This window comes from Onychomys torridus, chromosome 17 (genome assembly GCF_903995425.1).
Source record: "Onychomys torridus chromosome 17, mOncTor1.1, whole genome shotgun sequence".
Classification (NCBI taxonomy): Eukaryota; Metazoa; Chordata; class Mammalia; order Rodentia; family Cricetidae; genus Onychomys; species Onychomys torridus.
In genome coordinates this window covers 29,499,797-29,518,698 of record NC_050459.1, presented here as the reverse complement: position 1 = coordinate 29,518,698, position 18,902 = coordinate 29,499,797, and the positions used below count along the sequence as shown (strand labels likewise).

General features: G+C 44.0%; 1 long non-coding RNA gene across 1 annotated transcript; it reads left to right on the top strand.

The window, feature by feature from the left end:
- Positions 1 to 2,968: 2,968 nt before the first annotated feature.
- On the top strand, positions 2,969 to 14,908 carry LOC118597689. The gene is made up of 3 exons (XR_004946881.1): positions 2,969 to 3,249; positions 4,046 to 4,122; positions 14,625 to 14,908. It is a non-coding gene; the product is annotated as an uncharacterized LOC118597689 (long non-coding RNA).
- The last annotated feature ends 3,994 nt before the right edge of the window (positions 14,909 to 18,902 follow it).

Here is an 18,902-nt window from a genome sequence, read left to right as displayed (position 1 = left end):
TCGCAGAGAGAGAAAACATTTGGGATGTGTTTGTAAGCTCCCAGGAAAGAAGGGGGGAGGTAACAGTGCAGGAACCAGAGAATGCAGAGAAGAAAGGACTGTGAGTCTATGGGAAAAGTGTCCCAGGCCACCCTTCATGTGCGTCTGCAGAAGGAAGGCTTGGGACTGGTCTGTCATCTAAAGATGTACAACCTCAGCCGGGAGGTGGTGGCGCACGCCTTTAATCCCAGCACTCGAGAGGCAGAGCCAGGTGGATCTCTGTGAGTTCGAGGCCAGCCTGGGCTACAGAGCGAGATCCAGGACAGGCACCAAAACTACACAGAGAAACCCTGTCTCAAAAAACAAACAAACAAAAAAAAGAAGTACAACCTCTGACTTTGCCCACCATTAGCAGCCCACTAACCTGCTCTCTAAAGGTCTCATCCGTATTCATATTAGCTGCCCATGAGGACTGGAAATGTTTCTTGTTCTTTGCCCTTGGCCCTGTGATCAGAGGGTCATGTTCAGGCCATCAGGACTCTGAGTGGGCACACAGTGTCCAACTTAGTTTACTAAAAAATAAGTCTTGGCCCGTGTTCATCTGACCCGCCAGAACTGTTGGCTGGGGTGGTGTGGGGGTATTGACGGTCCTATTGTGGCAGTCTCTCTGGGTTTCATGTTTTTATTGCAGACCATACCACACATGGGGGAGTAAAGAGTGTTGTTCTCACAGCACAGCTGAGAACACGGAAGATGAGAGACGTGTCTGTGAGGAGTGGGGCTTGCTGTGAGCTCAAGGTGGGGCCTCTGTTACTAAGCAGTTTGTGGTTAGAACCAGAATTTCAGGGTTCTTGTGGCCTGGGGTCTGTGGAAAGGTGTCAGGGAACTGGAATAACTAGATCATTATGGGGTGTTGAGTGGGGTTGTGTCAAGACTGTAGACAGTCTTATCCAAAAGCACAGGCTCTTATCTCTTCTGCCTGGGGGTTAGATACTTGATATTGTATTAGACAGATGATCAAAGCCTACCTTTCCCTCGGAATTAGGCAGCAAAGTCGAGAAGCAATGAATTGGGAGAAAAAGTTTTAACTTGCGTTTTTAAGTCATACTCCAAGTCCAATTTATTTGTTCACGAACATATGCTTTTCATTATTCCACACTCAATGTAAGACGATATGGCATGTGCTTCGAGTGTAGACCCTCTCACTTTCTGAAGCACTGGCTCCCCTGGAAGACAAGCAGGAACCCCTCCATGCATTTGAAACCTGGCTCTCTTCCATGTGCTCTTTATTACAAGAGCGGTTATGTGCCAGGCTGGGGACACAGGAGAAAAGAGTCCTTGCCTTGAGGAATTTTGATTCTAGAAGAGGAAAAATTCAAGAAACGACACCCAATGTACAATGTCAGTGAGTAGAAGGTCCTATGGGAAGTCCACGGTGGACTATTAGCAAAGGAGCCCTCTGCTCTGACCAGGCTGCCATCCTCTTGCAGCCAACGTAGTCTCCCAGAGGATGAAGTGTGTGTATTTCCTCCAGCAGAAATGCCACCAACTCTATCCCCCCCCCTTTTTTTTAAGATTTATTTATTTTATGTGTATATATGTGTATGTGTATGCTGGTGGATATATATATATATATATATATATATATATATATATATATATATATATATCCACATGCAGGTACCCATAGAGGCCGGAGAGCATTGGGTTCTCTAGAACTGGAGTTGCAGGTGACTGTGAGCTGTGTGATGTGGGTGCTGGGAACTGAACTCAGGTCCTTTGTAAGTGGAGCAAGTGCTTTTAACTGCCCAGCCATTCACCACCACCCTCACCACACCCACCTGGCACAGCTGCTTTCCTGTTTATTTGCATATTGTTACTGATTCAGATTTCAGTTCATCCTTCTTCTTCTTCTTCTTCTTCTTCTTCTTCTTCTTCTTCTTCTTCTTCTTCTTCTTCTCCTTCTCCTCCTCCTCCTCCTCCTCCTCCTCCTCCTCCTCCTCCTCCTCCTCCTTCTTCTTCTTCTTCTTCTTTTTGTTTATGTTTTTGGAAACAGGGTTTCTCTGTGTAGCTTTGTGCCTTTCCTGGAACTCACTTGGTAGCCCAGGCTGGCCTCGAACTCACAGAAATCCACCTAGCTCTGCCTCCTGAGTGCTGGGATTAAAGGCGTGTGCCACCACCGCCTGGCTGCTGCATCTGCTTCTTACTGGGGCTGAAATCTCTTCGAACTGTGCAGCCCTTTGGTTGCAGGTTTGTGAATAGTGGTCTTGGTCTGGATCTATTTTTTATTTTATTGTGCTGCAGAAAAAGATGCTCCCAAAAGGATGCCGCTTTGCATCCCAAGTGCTCTGAACTGAAGGACCCTGCAGGGGCCTCAGACCCAGCCTCTTTCTGACTTTCTCCTGATTCCCTTCTTTTCTAAAACAGGAATAGAAACTTGGGGCTGGAGAGATGGCTCAGTGGTTAAGAGCACGGGCTGCTCTTCCAGAGGATCCAGGTTCTATTCCCAGCACCCACATGGCAGCTCACAACTGTCTATATCTCCAGTTCCAGGGAATCTGGCACCTTCATGCCAATGCACATAAAATAAATAAACAAACAAACAAACAAACAAACAAACAAATAAATAAATAAATGGAATAGAAACTCAAGTCTTCCCAAAGTGGGTAGTAGACACTAGAACTCAAAACCAGCTGTAAAACCAAGAAACATACCCTATCCTTCTCCTGCCTCTCTGTGTAGTGGCTAGCTAGAAACAAAACAAAGAAGCAAAAAACCCACCCTTAACCAAAAGACCAGTCATCACCCTGCCTTGTCTGATAGTGAATCCTGAAATGCTCATCCCACACAACCTTTCCTCCCATAGCTGGGGAGAGTGGACGCCCTGCAGAGAGATCTGCATGGCGAGGGAATCGGGACCCACAGCCTTGCTGCATCCCGTCTGTCCTGAACTGTTAGCTCACCTCTTTCTGTCAGTTGCATTTCTACAAGGCTGTCTGTTGTCCCAGGGCATTTGGATCTGCACTTCTCAAGTCTCTCACGTCACATAAAACTTGAGGTGAATCCACCGTGCTGATCGCTCTTTTAGTAACCTATCCTCCTTACGCTGGTGTTTGCCCCGACTCACAAAGAACACCAGTGAGATTTACCCCTGCCTGCTCCTACAACATCATCTCTACCTTGGTTCAGTCGGGATAGACTCTAGATGAAAGAAGCCATTTCCCCCTCAGTGCTTGGAAATGTTCCATTGTCTTGCGGTGTTTCGCTGAGGTAGGGGAGCTTTTTGTAATTGTTTAATGTGTAATTTATCTTTGCTTCCCCTCACTGCTTCCCCTCTGCTGCCCCGCCTTCTGCTTCTGCCTTCTCTCTCATTTTCCCTGTTGGCTGCTTAAATTTTTTAAATATAGGGTGTGTGTGTGTGTGTGTGTGTGTGTGTGTGTGTGTGTGTGTGTGTGTGTGTGTGGTGTGATGTGTTTATGTGTTGTGTGTATGTATTGTGTGTGTTGTATGTGTGTGTTATGTATGTTGTGTGTGTGTGTGTGTGTGTGTGTGTGTGTGTGTGTGTGTGTGTTGTGTGTGTGTGTTGTAGTTCAATAAGGATGCCTCAGCACCATTTAGTTTTTTCTTCTTTCCTGGGACCATTGTCTTCATGTCTTTCAATATGTATTCTCACTCACACTCACTAATCTCCAATTCCAATTACATGTTGGCTTTTCTTCTCTAGTTTCCATTTCTCTTAATACTACTTGATTTTTTTCTCGCTTTATCGCTCTGGCTGGATAATGGGTAATCTGTGCATATATGTTACAGTTACAGACCATAGCAATCCATTGTGCAATTCTCACAGCCCCTCTCGGCTTCTGTATTTAATGTGTGCATTGCATTCTAATATCAATACCTTTGCTTTGGGGGAATTACATTCAGATCTTCTCTCCTAGCTTCACAGTGGCTTATTCTTGTCTTGATTTTTGCCATTTTTTTATCCTTTGGAGTATGGCTTTAATAATTTATGTTTTTAACCACATGCTTAATGTTTTCAAATGTATGTATTCCTTTGCTCCTTCAGATTGCCATTTTGTCCTTTCAAGTCTGACCCTGAAGATTCTGCCTGCTCATTCTTGGCAATGGAGGATTGCTCCTTAGGTATGAATAAGTTTAACTTGTTCTCTAATTGAGACTGTGAGTGTGTATATGTGTGCATATGTACATGTTATGTCTGCACAAGTGTGTGTGTGTAAGCAGGTGTGTATATGTGTAACTATATGTGTGTATTGTGTATGTGCATGTGTATGTGTACATGTTATATATGCACGAGTGTATGTGTGTGTGCATGTGTGCATATGCATATTTATACGTGTGTATTGTATGTATGTGCATTGTCCAAAGTATCCTTCCAATGTTGCCGCTGTTTCACAAGGACTCCATGAGTATATTGTCAGAAAAGACCAATTTTTTAAATACTAATTGCCAAATGAAGGGTTCCTAGACCACAGAGATAAAACTGAACCACAGATTGTACAAGATAGAGGTGCAGCATTCTTACTTTACCTGGGAGGTTTTATTTCTTCACCCTGAGTCTAATCCAAGCTGGGAACTCTTTCTTGGATCAGCGTAGTCTGGTTGGGCAGTCTCTTGTAGCTCATTTTTACTGAGTTGCAGCAACAGCTCACTGAGGGTCACAGCTTACCTCAGAGGCCCTGTTTCCCACTCTCATCTCGGTCAGGTTCAAGCCTTGCCCAGATCTTGCATTGCCTGTATGCTCCTACACGAAGGCCGTAAACGGGCCCTGTGTCGAGTCCTAGGATTGTTAGAAATACAGGTTCTCTGTCCCCTTCTCTCTCCAGACTTAGAGAGTCTGCAGAGGCCTTATGAGCACATTAAGGTTTCAGGAGCATTGCTCTCACTCACACATTATATAATGCTTATTCTTCCAGCTCCCCCCACCTACCCCGAGGAATTAAGTTTTTTTCTCCAGATGTTTTTGTCTTATTTAGGTGTTTTTGTTTCCTCTGTATGTTTTAGGGGAGACCTAAGAATGTGATTTTCATTCCTGGCAGTTAATCTATGCATTCAAAAACATTTTGTGTTTGTTGAAACTTTCTTTGTTGGGCATATTGCCAGGCTTGGGAGACCAATCCTGCTCCTTCTTCAAAGTGGAGCTTTAAGCTTTCAGCAGTGTGCTCTTCCAGCCCCAGCTCTGTGCTCTGCATATATAGACACTCATTAACTATTTACAGCTTTCGTAGTTAAAGGATGGAGCAGCAATCTTCTTTTGAAAGGTGCATGGTTAAAGAAGAGTCATTTTTGCTCAGCTCATCCCTTCCATGACGCGCCTGTGATTTTTAACCTCCAGCATGCTTTGCTAACACTACGTGCTTTTCGTGGAGCACTGGTACAGCTCAAGGCTGGTCTTCCTCTCCTGCGCCCTGTCATGAGATAGGGGAAATCAGCTGTATGCACAGAATTACAGACACAGTACAACACAGCCTGGGCCAGTTTATCAGGGCCGTCTCTTGTGGGGTTCCTGTCAGGGAGTTGGTTATCTCAACCCATGTCAGGCAGCTACACATCGGGGAGGGGAGGAAGGGCTGCTGTGGATTTGGCTCCCTCCAGATTCCTTCAGCAGGCACTAACATGCAATCCCTGGTGCATTGAAGTATCCTGACCTCGAGGGGTACCTGAAAGGGAAGGAGCAGCCCTTGACTTTACGGAGCTTCTAATCTTGTAGTGTTGAGGCACTTATCAACATGAATTAAAAAAAAAAAAAACAACCCAAGGCCCTGGAGAGTCAGTGTCAGATGGAGAGGATGAGACTGTATGAGAGTGCCTAGGGAGCACAGGGTACAGAGCAAGGTGTCTTCAGAATGGGGTGACACCATCCTTTTGGCTTCTGAGAATGTCAGTCTCTGCTTCCCCCCTCCCACCTGCTTCCATGCTGAAGAAAAACATCATCTTCATTCCAGAGAAAACCAAAGCTCCTCTGCTCTCCCCTGCCAAGGAAATCAATCACACAGTCCTGGAGAGCTCCGTATTTTATACCATCATACTCTGCTGGGCATACAAAGTGCAGCTTCCCTGCATGAAGGAAGACGGGGCTTGCACTTTTCTCCCACCTCCCAGAGAGTGCATCTGGCCCACAGTCCCTCATCACTGTTTGCAAAGCTTGCATTCAACACGTACATCATAGTTTCGGATGGTGAAGGACATGGCCAACAATAACCCTGGGACCTACTCTGCTCCGCTCATCTGGAGGGCAGGGTTAGCATATGAAGGTCCCATGTCCTGTGTACACCTTCCCACCCTCCCAGCCAGTATGTTCTGCTCTTTGCTTCCTGGGAAGCCAAGATCACTCACAGCCTTTTAACCTTTGCTCTCTACACACCCACTCCTGGCATTTCTTACCCAAGTACTTTCCAAATGCTACTTCTTTTTTTTATTACTATTACTACTATTATTAGCTTTTTATGATTGTATAGGTAATATGTTTGGCCTGCATGAATGTGTGTGCACAGTTTGCATGCCTGGCAACTGATGAGGTCAGAAGAGGCTATCAGATCCCTTGAGACTGCAGTTACAGATGGCCCTGAGCTGCTGCTATGTGGGTGCCAGGTCCTCAGCAAGTACTCCTAACTGCTGAGCCAGCTTTCCAGCCCTATCCTACCCATCGTTAATGCCGCTTTCCCTGGTGACATTGTATCTGCAGTAGCTATCTGAAGCTTCAGGTGTGCCCTGTTTTGGTCAAAGTTGCTTTTTATGTCTTTCTGACTTATCTTTCCAAATATGCTTGACATTTTGATGACAGAGTGCTTATGACCCTCAGCCCAAGGTTGGGCATGCAGCAAACTTTCCTGGGTCTCAGGGAAGTCTGTCAAAACTGAGTTCATAATGTTCATATAACAGCTATCATCTACCTATCTGTCAACTATAATATATATGTATAGGTATTTATTTTTTTCACCTGTTGCCATGAAGCATCTCTGTAGGATGTCTAGATGTTGTAGAAATCATACTAACGAGTATCTAAAACAGCCAGGCTGGTGGCACACACCTTTAATCCCAGCCCTCAGGAGGCAGAGGCAGATGAATCTCTGAGTTTGAGGCCAGCCTGGTCTACAGAGAGAGTTCTAGGACAGCCAAGGCTACACAAAGAAACCCTATCTTGAAAAACAAAAACAAAGAAACAAAGAGAACAAAAATGCCCCCAAACCTGAAACATAAGGATCTCTTGTTCATGAAGCTTGTATACATTGAACCAAGCACCAGGCTTCTCCCTGTAAGGGGAAGTGACATGTCTCCCGTTTCCACAGACTCTCTCTCTCTCTCTCTCTCTCTCTCTCTCTCTCTCTCTCTCTCTCACACACACACACACACACACACACACACACACACACACACACACACGCACACACACAGCATAATAAAACGGCGAGAGGACTTCACCACTTTGTGTCTTTGGAAGCTTTGTGATTAGGTGCACACCCAGGTGTACCTGTTATGTTTTTCCAATGAGATAACATTTCTCTGATTATGAAATGACCCTTTTTCTGTTTAGTAACACTTTCAGTCTTGAAGTCATTTTTACATTGAGTGAATCCGTATAGGTAAAGAAGATACGTTTTTGACTGGGCGTGTTGGCACATGCTTGTGATCCCAAGCACTTGGGACACTGAGTCAGGAGGATTTTGGAAGTCCTTCATGTGTTATTCTTAGATCCCTGACTCCACCTAAGTTTCCCCACTTCTTGCCTTCAATCTGTTGAGTGTTATGAGACATTGGCCATTGGGTACCCTTCATCCTGCCTGGCTTTCTTTCCCTTTTTCTCGTAATGCACTGATTCTCATAAAGGGAGGAAATGCAAGAGGGCAGCTGCCACTCATCTTGGTGACCAATGCCCTAAGGTTGGTAGCTGAAAGAAAGAAACTCTATCTTCCTCCCTTCTCTGCCACCAGAGTCCTTCACAAAGCCCTTCACTTCTGGCTCCCTACAGAACTCAGCTTTCTCTGCTGTGCTCAGCTGGAGACCAACAGCGTGGCCCACTGGCCGCAAGGCCTTTGCTCTGAGGAGTTCATCCATCTACAAGTCTTCATGAGATAAATAATTAAAATTCTGACCAATGTCTTTCCTCATGCCAGAATCTTGTCATTTCTGGGAGATCCAAGGCCTCCCTCTAGTCTCTTCCCTACCCTGCTTTCATTTATTTTTAAATTTTTAAAGAATATTTGTGCTGGAAAAGTCATCCTGTTGAGTGAAAGAGAGAATGGAACCGAGGCAGCATGGTGCTGACGTCTTACCGCAACCTTGTGGACACTGATAGCTTGGGTCTCCGCCAGAAGAAGACTTCAGCCTCCCCATCTTCCCTGAAATGGCTTCAGTATGAGGTTACGGGCATAAACCACACTCCTTCTTGATGCACAGTGTGTCTCTGGGAAATGAATTTAACCTTTCAGTGATCCAAGTGTGAAAGATGATAGATGCCCAGGGGTTGCCCCCCATAATTCTGTGACAATGAGAACTAGTGACCTATTAAGGAAGTTTGGAAAAATAAAACAACCTTCCAGAGGAGAGACTTCCAGCGACTGCTGAAACTCTAAAAGTATTTGAAATGAAACTCACTGGTCCCTCATAAATTTATACTCTCAATTTCCTGTGAGATTGCACCCCTCATTGTGTTCTGGAGAGTTCTAAATCAGACGCTGGCATCTGACAGCCCATATGTCAGTGGTGGTAGGTTGGCCAGGCAAAGACCAGCTGGGTGGCACACCTTTGCTTACAACTCACATTCCTCCTTCCTCCTCACACTCCATCACTTGTGAAAATAGATACACAGTTGCTTCCACAAACATTATTAGGAGTCACCAAACAAGAAGAGAAGGCCGTTAGCTTCCTGAAGTTTTGGGAGATTTCCCAATATCTTGTCTGAAAGAGAAGGTCCATGCCCTCAAATGAAGGCTCAAGATTTCCTAGAATCACAAAAGCATCCACCACCAGATAATAACACGTTGTCATTGTCCCAGAGTTTGCCTGAGGGGCAACAGTTAGAAGGAAGCTATTTAATTTCGAGGCCTGGGTCTTAGTTTTCTCACCCATATAATGAGGCAGTAGGTATCATTGGTGGTCCAGGGAGTCATCCCCTTTCATCAAGCTGGGCATCTGTCTTTTTATCACTGTATCAAGTTACGATCCAGTGTTGCCTAAAGTTACTCACTTTATTGCTATTTTTCTAAACAAAATAACCTTGGAGTCTCCATCTCCCTTCCCCTTTACAGAACACCAGGCTTAAAGTCCCAAGACCTTGCCCTATGCCAAACAGCAAAACTCAGGCCTTCATACTCCACGGATGTCATCTGGGTACCATCAGTAACACGAGCTTTTCATTAGCTGTACATAGTCTTTGGGGAGGAATTTTGTTCTCAGCAGTACTCTCTCCTCTGTGCTAAAGACTCCCTTGTATGTTTTCGTTTTAATTTCTCAGCAAAATCCTATTCTTCTGTTTTCGGTTATCTCTAACTTTTATTTGGGAAAACAGTCTCGTCACGGGCCAGTCGACAGATATTTCTAAACAGTCATTGTATACCCCCAGATCGTGGGTAATCCAGAAGGAAAAAAGTACTGGGCATCAAGGGCCTCAATTTGAAACCAGAGAAAAACAAAACTATAAAAGGGCAGCAAGCAAGCACTTGTTGAGGTACATTTGTGTGAGCTAGCTGAGAGCCTGGTGTAACACGTAACCATCCACACCAAGTGTCTAGGAACTCGTTCTGTGTACACCTGTTACGTTGGTATAATTATTAATATCCATCCCCAGGCCATCAAAAATGTCCTAGTTTGGATGATAAATTATGAAGTTGCCTTAATGATGGCTCATCTATAGAAAAGAACTCAACAGAGACTGTTACCATAGCAACTAAGAACCCTGCTGATGGGTGCTTTGTTAGCACAGACGACATCACACCCTGGCTGTATTTTTGAATGAGGCAATGCCTTCTATTGCCGGTGAGATTTGTACAGGCTACACCTGTCTTGTTGGTTAATCTGATGCAAAGGCTCTTTCCTCAGTGTTCAAACTCTGATCTCTGGGATAGGCTTAGATTATTGCTGAGACACGTTAGGTCTTTCATCTCTGGGAACCAAGTCAAGATCAGCTCCAAGGAACTGGCAAAAATGGAACAGTAGAGAACTGTGTAGTTCATGCGAAGGAAAGGAGCTGAAGGTCTCACCAGCTCAGCCTGACAGCCTGGCCTGAGCGTCTACTCCATGTTGGATGCTGGGCCTTTACTCAGCAAGACAAAAGGAATTTGAGCAATAACAGAAGCATGGAATAGTGTAGGGTGTGGAACAGATGGAAGTGTATACATCAGCCAGAGGCAGGAGCTGTGGACGCTGGCCAAGGCTAGATGATGCAGAACCTATATTAGCAAGCATTATGGTCTTCCTTTGGAACTGAAATGGTATCTCAGCTGTCACCCTATCCCAAGGCCTCCTCTACTGGTACTGATAGTTACTTGCAACAAGATAACCTGGTTTTCAGGGTCTTGCTGATCTCTGAGAGCCTCTCTGCTCCCTCTAGGACATTGTCCGAGTGTTGAGCACATCGTCGGACATTGTAGATCTGACGAAACAGTTTCTGGGGATCCAGGACAAAAAGTGCTGGCTGGAACTGCCAACCTTGGGCACGTGTCCTCGTGTGTGTGGTCACCTCCAAATGTTACAGAAGAAGTGATACAGCGAGGACAATTGATTGATGGGGGGGGGGGGTCAAGCTGGGATTCCCTAAGCAATCGCTGACAGTGCTTAACTAACCTGGAAGATGCCGCCCGTTCCCCCTGGTGGATCTGGATGGTGTGCCATGGAACCCAGCGTGGAGTTTTAGCCTCGAGCTGTGAATCTTGAACTCTCTGCCACTCTGAAGTACAGCACATAAAGCACGTGATTCTGTTTGCCCTGACAGTGTGCACTCTTGGCCACAGCAGCGGCCCAGTTTGGAATGAGCAAATAGAATCGCCCCAAAAGGCGAACTGTAAAAACACTGCAATCACGTGAGGAGGGCATGCCAACCGAGATACTTTTCAAAGAAGAGGATCATGAAAAAAAAAAAAAAAATAGACGACTAAGAATTTTTAAAATCAAGTGCAGATGTTTGTTTTCCAGTTTGCTAGACATGAGGGCTAAACATGATATCTGTAAGAAATGTCTCTCTTTAGGCCCCAGGGAGATTTTCATGAAAGTTGTGCAAAGTATTTCCCCTTCACTAATTCACATAAGCTTATTTCTTGAATAGTGACTTTTTCCCCTTTCTTCCAACACTCAGCGGTGTTGATTTGCTGACAAATCAATGGTGATCTGAGGGAGTGTGGTAAGCCCTTCTTCTTCCCCCAGGACTCTGGAGACGCCAACAGATGGAAGCCATTTTGACTAAACTATGGGAATGAGGTTACTAGGTTTTTGGTCCACCCTGGATCATGCGGATGCTCCATCCATCTTGTCCATGCAATGTGCCTGAGTGAGTGTGTGATGATGATTTGTGACTCTCCCTCGAGAGGACTCTTATTGAAAAGCCTTTACTGTGACGAGTCCATTCACGTGTCATTGTCCCTTACACCAGCACCACTCTGTTAGCCTCTGATGACTTGACAGGCTTGGTCCAGAGTGTCAGTCAAGAATCGACTCCCTTTGCAGACAAAGTCAGGCTCTGAGAAATCTATTAGCCAAACCACAGTGTTCTATTATTGTTTTTTGTTTTGTTTTGTTTTTAAAAAGCAGGGTTTCTCTGTGCAGCCCTGGCTATCCTGGAACTTTCTCTGTAGACCAGGCTGGCCTCAGACTCAGAGAGCCACCTGTCTCTGCTTCCTGAGCGCTGGGATTAAAGGCGTGTGCCACCACAACCCAGCAACAATGTTCTTGACAGGGAGGCTGACATACACTGTGATATGAACTCCCTTGACTGATGCAGGCTGGTAGCCATTGCAGTCTGTCGTCTGTCTGCAGACCACCATTTGAGACTCACTCACATAGTCACCATGCCACTTAATCCATCTTCATAGTCCAGAAACATCTTCACTTATCAATCTCAGATAAGGAAAGTTTGTGTTGCAACAATTTGGATCTGTAAAAAGATACCACAGTACAAAGAACACTGCTGTGCCTTCCATCTTGGTCCCTTTCAAGTCCTACTTATGCTACTAACGAGTCCATTCATGATCACATGATCTAGATTCCCCATCTCCACCTTTCTCAAAACGTTGGGCCCCCAAACCTCCTGAGGACTTCATTACAGATGATCTCAGGATTTTCCCTATGCTGCCCCATCATTTAACCTGCCTCATATACTTTTTGGCAAAAAAAAAAAATGTTACAGTAGTGATGCTGTCATCTCTTTACTGACCCCCTTACCAAGTGGCCCTTGATGTGAATTTGTCCCAGTGCTCATGGTAGCGACTCAATTGAGACAATTGTTTGTCTCCGTTTTTAAAAGTTACTTTTAAAAATGTAATTAGAGGGTTGGGGATTTAGCTCAGTGGTAGAGTGCTTGCCTAGCAAGCGCAAGGCCCTGGGTTCAGTCCTCAGCTTAAACAAAAAAAAAAATGTAATTAGTGTTATATAAATATTGCATTACCGGGTCTACAGTCACCTAGTGTGTGTGTGTGTGTGGTGTGTGTGTGTGTGTGTGTGTGTGTGTGTGTGTGGTGTGTGTGTGTGTGTGTGTGTGTGTGTGTGTGTGCGTGTGTTCATGAAGAGGTGTTAGGATTGAACCCAGGGCCTTTACACATACTAGTCAGGTATCATACCACTGAGCTACGTTCAGCCCTTTCAGCAACTTCTCCACCAATTGTTTTAAGATACATAACACCTTTCCTGCCCTAATTCTGGGTCAGCCAGTCTTCTCAGGGTTTTGTTTTCATCTCATGGAGGTAGATGTTTAGAAGCCATGATCTGGGTGTTCTGATCCCCTTGCTACTAGAGTGTTGCTGCTGCTCCTAGGTCCTCTTGGTGGACAGGGCTGGAAGCTATATGTGCTTTTATTCTCTCTCTCTCTCTCTCTCTCTCTCTCTCTCTCTCTCTCTCTCTCACACACACACACACACACACACACACACACACATGTGCACACACACACACACACACACACACACACACACACACACACACACACACGCATGCGCACACACACAAAAACACATACCCATATGTATGGACACATGTCGTCGTATCTACACTTCTGTCTCCATTTATCTGGGTCCTGTCGTCCTTCATTTGTTTGCTCACTGCCCTGTATATAACTGTTCTCTCGACTGCACAGTGCTGCCTCTTGCCCTGATCTGACACTGACCTTGAGCGGGACTCACTGCCAGTTGATGCCTCCTTCTTCTCTCTGGCCGCTCTCACACATGTACTTTGCCCAGTGCCCATGAGGCTGAATCAGGACAGAGAGGAAGTAAGCTAACATGCTGTTTCTTAATTAGAAGGAAAAGTAGGCAATGGCTAAATCAGGATTGCTTGCAAGGCTCCCCTTGTGTAAAACGCTGCAGTTTAGCATTGGAACTGGAAGGCAGACCGCCCAGCTACCTGGATGACACTACGGTTGAAATAAAATGGTCTCGGGTTGGGGATTTAGCTCAGTGGTAGAGCGCTCGCCTAGCAAGCGCAAAGCCCTGGGTTCAATCCTCAGCTCAAAATAAAAAATAAAATAAATAAAAAATAAAATAAAATGGTCTCCAGTCCTCTAAGTCTACTTTAGGACTGTGATCATGGCCAGGATGGTGGGAGGAGGAGGTGTTTATGCATCCTGCAGTGTATTTTGGCCCTGGCTCTAATAGCAGGAATGGGGTTGTCAGCGCAGGTTTTAACATCGCTGAGTCAGCAGAACGCTTATCCACTGGTCTAGACATGCATTGTGCCTAATGAAATGAGAAGAAGAAACAATTGATTTTTCAGCTGTTTCAAGAGATTGCACTCATCCTAAGAGGATAGCCTTGCATGGCAGTAGTTCTTCCCTCTCAAATGCCAATGAAGCCCTCTACTACACACACTAAGAAATATCAAGGGGCCTTACCCGTTGGGATGCATTAGTGTCAGCCCATCCATCATGTTTATGGGGGGCCATGTTCTGTGGCCACCAGCAGATCAGAGCAAAATAACCATCAGGAAAAGTAGTGGTTGTGTGGCACATCTTCCGGGTGCCCACCGACTGTACAGATGCCCTACTGAAACCCACAGCCCAGATCCAAGTGCTGGCAGGCAGCAAAACATAGACGAAAATAGGGCATTGAGAGATCTGTGTTTTGGCCTCTTTTGATATCAACACTAAACAATTAAGTACGTCCCCATTTTTAAGCTTAAGTGTTACTCTAGTGAGCTCTCATTTCTGCCAAACCCTTCTGGGTCAAGTGTAAGCTCCCGAGGGCTGGTGACAGGGTGGTAGACCTTTGTAGACATACACCGTGTTATAAGTAGGAGCTGACTACTGATGGATGACTCCAGGCTTTCCCAGCTAGACTGTAAGCTGTAACAGTGAGTGAGGGTTTGTGTCTATTTCTCTACAATGCTGCAGTCACTTAATATACATGACTCAAATTGCTAGCTTACAGCCCTTCTGTATAACACCTTCTCTCCCTCCGTACCTCTTTGCCTCCTTACCTGCCTCACAGGTTGGCTGGTGCTGATACAAGAATGATCCTCATCTATATGTGCAAACGGCCTTGCTAAGGAACTGCGTTACTTTAATCTCAGCACTGAGTAGCCAGATGTCTCAGCTCAGGATACAGTCTGGGCATTAGTTCTGGGCTGGCTTCTGCCGTGGAGTTTTGGCTGGACTTTTAGCAGCTCTCCTAAGCTGTCTGGGACTCACACTTTGCATTTGTTAAGATGGAAGGTTGGACTTCCTGATCTCTCAGCATCCAGGCTTCTGCAGATGCTTACTCAGGCTGCAGAATACACATAATCATAATATGGCTGCATCCTGACTGACAGTGCAAAGATAGGCAAGGAGAACTGGAATCGTGGCCTATCACACAGGACAGGCCGCCATCCGCACACTGGAGTTCAGCCTTCTGTTTCACTGCTTTGTTGTTGTTTCCTGTGCTTACAGTTACAGAGAGAACACAGCAGGAGGCACCAAGAACTGCTGTATTCCTAGCTCAGAGGACAGCGGGAGAAGCCCGGCATCCATTACCTTCTGCCTCCCTTTGAGACCACAGAAGTCCATAATCACCCAAGACATCCTTCCCCAGTGAGGGAAGACAGCAGTGGCCAGCACGCTCCAATACTCTCATCAGCAGCTTCATATTTGAGTTCTTTTTTTAACAAAGTACAGTGCCACAATGTTTATCCTAAAGGAACAATAACCGGATGCCGTCTTCATCGCTGCTTTTCTTTCAGAAATTATTTCCATTTCTGAAATATAGGCAAAGCAATTTCTCGTATTCTTCCTCATCTCTCTCGATGTAAAAAATGGCTGCATTTGTTATTAATGTAAACTATGTAAACTATAGTTTGGAAATTCATTTTACAATAACTGGCATACATGTCTAATGAGCCTTGTGCTATATTTAAGAAGAAAAGCCAGAATAATAGAGCCACAAAATTACACACTGTCAAAGGTAGAAAAGACAATAGAGAATATGGAAATCAATGTTTTTCCAATTGCTGTTGGACTTGAAATGGCTTTAATGTGACAACCAGTATTTTATGAATGTAATGGAATAGAAAACACCAGCCTATGTCATCAGACCTAGTAAAGGCTTGTTTGGTCAAGTTTTGACACGCTTAAAATACATCCAAGCTACAGAAGTATGTAAACAACTGAGCACAGTAGACAAGCATATTCATCTATGTGAGCATGATTATTTATGATTGATTATTTTGATGTCCTGTTCAATTTAGAAATAGTCTGTGGAAATGAAAATTGACTGAAAAAAACTACTCAATATTAATTGAGCATCTAAATGTGCAAGAGTCTGTGAAAATAATTCACTGAAATATTGGTGGTTAGGCTCTACAACTATTAAAGGTATTCAGTTTGTAACTTTAAAGCTCTCAGAAAGAAAATACCTAGGCCCAGAGCACATTAATGGTGTACCCCATGAAATATTTAAAAAAGAAATAGCTGGGCAGCAGTGGCACACGCCTTTAATCCCAGCACTCGGGAGGCAGAGCCAGGCAGATCTCTGTGAGTTTGAGGCCAGCCTGGTCTACAGAGAAAGATACAGGATGGGCACCAAAACTACACAGAGAAACCGCCTCGAAAAACCAAAATAGATAAATAAGAAATAGCAAGGTTGTTTTTGCATGATTTCCCCTCCCCCTGCAAAAAAAAAAAAAAAAAAAAGTAAAGAAGGGGAGACTTCTCATTTCATTTTACAAGGCTAGTATTTACCTGATACCCAGCTCAGACCAACGGGACTTACCATTTTATACACAAAAATCCTCGGCAAAATATTAGTATCCTGGTTGGTGTTTTATGGTCAACTTGACCCAAGACAGTTATCTGAGAAGAGGGAACTCCAATTGCGAAAATGCCCCCACAAGATTGTACTGTGGGGCATCCTCTTACTTAGTGATTGTTATGGGAGGACCCAGTACACTGTGTATAAGATTAGGCTGAGCAGGCTATGGAGAGCAAGCCAACAAGCGGCATTTCATTATGGCTTCTGCTCCCATTCCTGCCTCCACACAGGCCTTGAGTTTCTGATCTGACTTCCCTCCACACAGACTGTGATCAGGACATGTAAGCTTAAACAAACCCTTTCTTCCTCAAGTTGTCTTGGTCATGGTGTTTTATCTCAGCAATATTGTTGAGAAAATTGGCCGGGCGGTGATGGTGCACACCTTTAATCCCAGCACTTGGGAGGCAGAGGCAGGTGGATCTCTGTGAGTTCGAGGCCAGTCTGGGCTACAGAGTGAGTTCCAGGACAGCCAGGACTGTTAACACAGAGAAACTGTCTCAAAAAAACAAACAAACAAACAAAAACCCAAAAAACAAAATAAAAAAAAAAACAAAAAAAAAATTAAGACAATTGGCAAGTCAAATCTATCATTATATATAAAAAAGCTGGGGATGTGGCTCAGTGGTAGAACTCTTACACCTGGTTAGTATGTGTGACACCCTGGCTTTGATCCCTAGCACAAAAGAAAAAAAAATATGAAAATAATTACATTCTATAGCCAAATAGGATCAACATTCAAAATTCAGTCACAGAATATCAAATTTATATAGAATGAATATTTGACAAAAATCCACTCATAATTAAAAAATAAACTCACTCATGATAAAATACAAAAACCAAAAACCAAACAAAAACAAAAACACAAAGCAAAACAACTTTTTCAAACGAGGACCAAAGGAAGTTTTCTTCAACTTGACATTCAGAGCAGCTGTATAAAGCTGCAAGATTGCTGTCCCTCTAAGACCAAGAACAAAGCAAGAGGAAGCATGTCGTCATCCTCATTCAACAAGGTCCCAGGCGGTCCAGCAACTGTAAGCAATCACAGCAAAGGAATGAATGTCACATGGTTTGAAAAGGTAGAAACTGAACTTCCACATTTTCAGATGACATGGCTATCTACGTAGACAATCTAAGCTATCCAAGTCAATAAGTACATAAACAAATAGATAAATAAAGCCCCTCCTAGACTTAATAAGTGAATTTAGTATGCTTGTAGGGTATAAGACACACACACAAACACACATCAATCACACACTTCTGTATACTATTGTTACTGGGTTGGTTTTTTTTTTTTTCCCTACTCTTTACGCTTTTTTTTTTTTTAACCAAAGGAAAAACATTTAATGAGATGGCTTATAGTTTCAGAAGTTTAGTTCATTATCATCATGATATTGTTGTACCCATGTTGCAAGACCCCCAAGCAAGACCACCACAGAGCCAATATCTGATACAAAACACAAAGGGGTTTATTGATAACAAGCAAGCTTGGTCTGCATCCAACATTTCACACAGCAAGTGGAGGAGGACGGTCCCAGCACTCAATTTAAGGGGTTTATATAGGAAAGGTTTCCATGCAGAAGGTTACATATCCCAGGATTGGACAAGGGGGATAGGGGTGAGGTAGTTCTTTGAAGTTACTGGCTGAACTATAAGCATGAGGTTACTAATGACTAACAGGATTCAGGCTATCTACAGAGACATACATTTTTTTTTTTACTCCCTATGTCCTGTTTTTGCTGAACAATAAATTCAGATTTATTGTTCCAGTCCTCCTTTCTCTTCCCAGAAATCACACCTATCTCTCCTGCCTAACTATTGGCCATTCAACCTTTTATTACACCAATCACAGCAACACATCTTCACAAAGTGTACAAATATCTCATAGCAGAGGTACTTTGTTTCCTTTGTGTTTCTGACTCAGATTTATGGAAATGGAAATGTTTTTGTTATGGTGGTCACATATTAACAAATTATTTTGGTATTTCAATGAAAAACTTCATTGAATGAGATCCTTGGTAAAGTGATGTGATAATAAACTTTTTTGTTGCTTAATGTAGTATTGTAGTAGTAAGTTTATTATGTATATCTGTGTGTTTGTGTACAGTTGGCTTCTACAGAAGTGAATTTTGCTGCCATGGTGGCTCATACTTTTAATCCCAGCACTCCAGAGGCAGAGGTGGGCAGAACTCTGAGAGTTTGAGGCCAGCCTAGTCTACATAGTGAGTTCCAGAACAGTTAGAGCTACCTAGTGAGACCCTTTCTAAAAGTGTGTGTGTGTGTAGTGGGGGAGAGAATTTTATTTTTCTTATTATTCAACTTAAAGGTAATTTTATTATTCTCTTTTCAAGGAAAATTATACAAATTCTCATTTTGTGTAATAAAATGAAATTAATTTACTAATCTCCCCCCTCTTTTATTATATTTGTGTTTTAATTTTACACATCAGCCATGGGTTCCCCTGTCCTCCCCCCTCCTACCCCC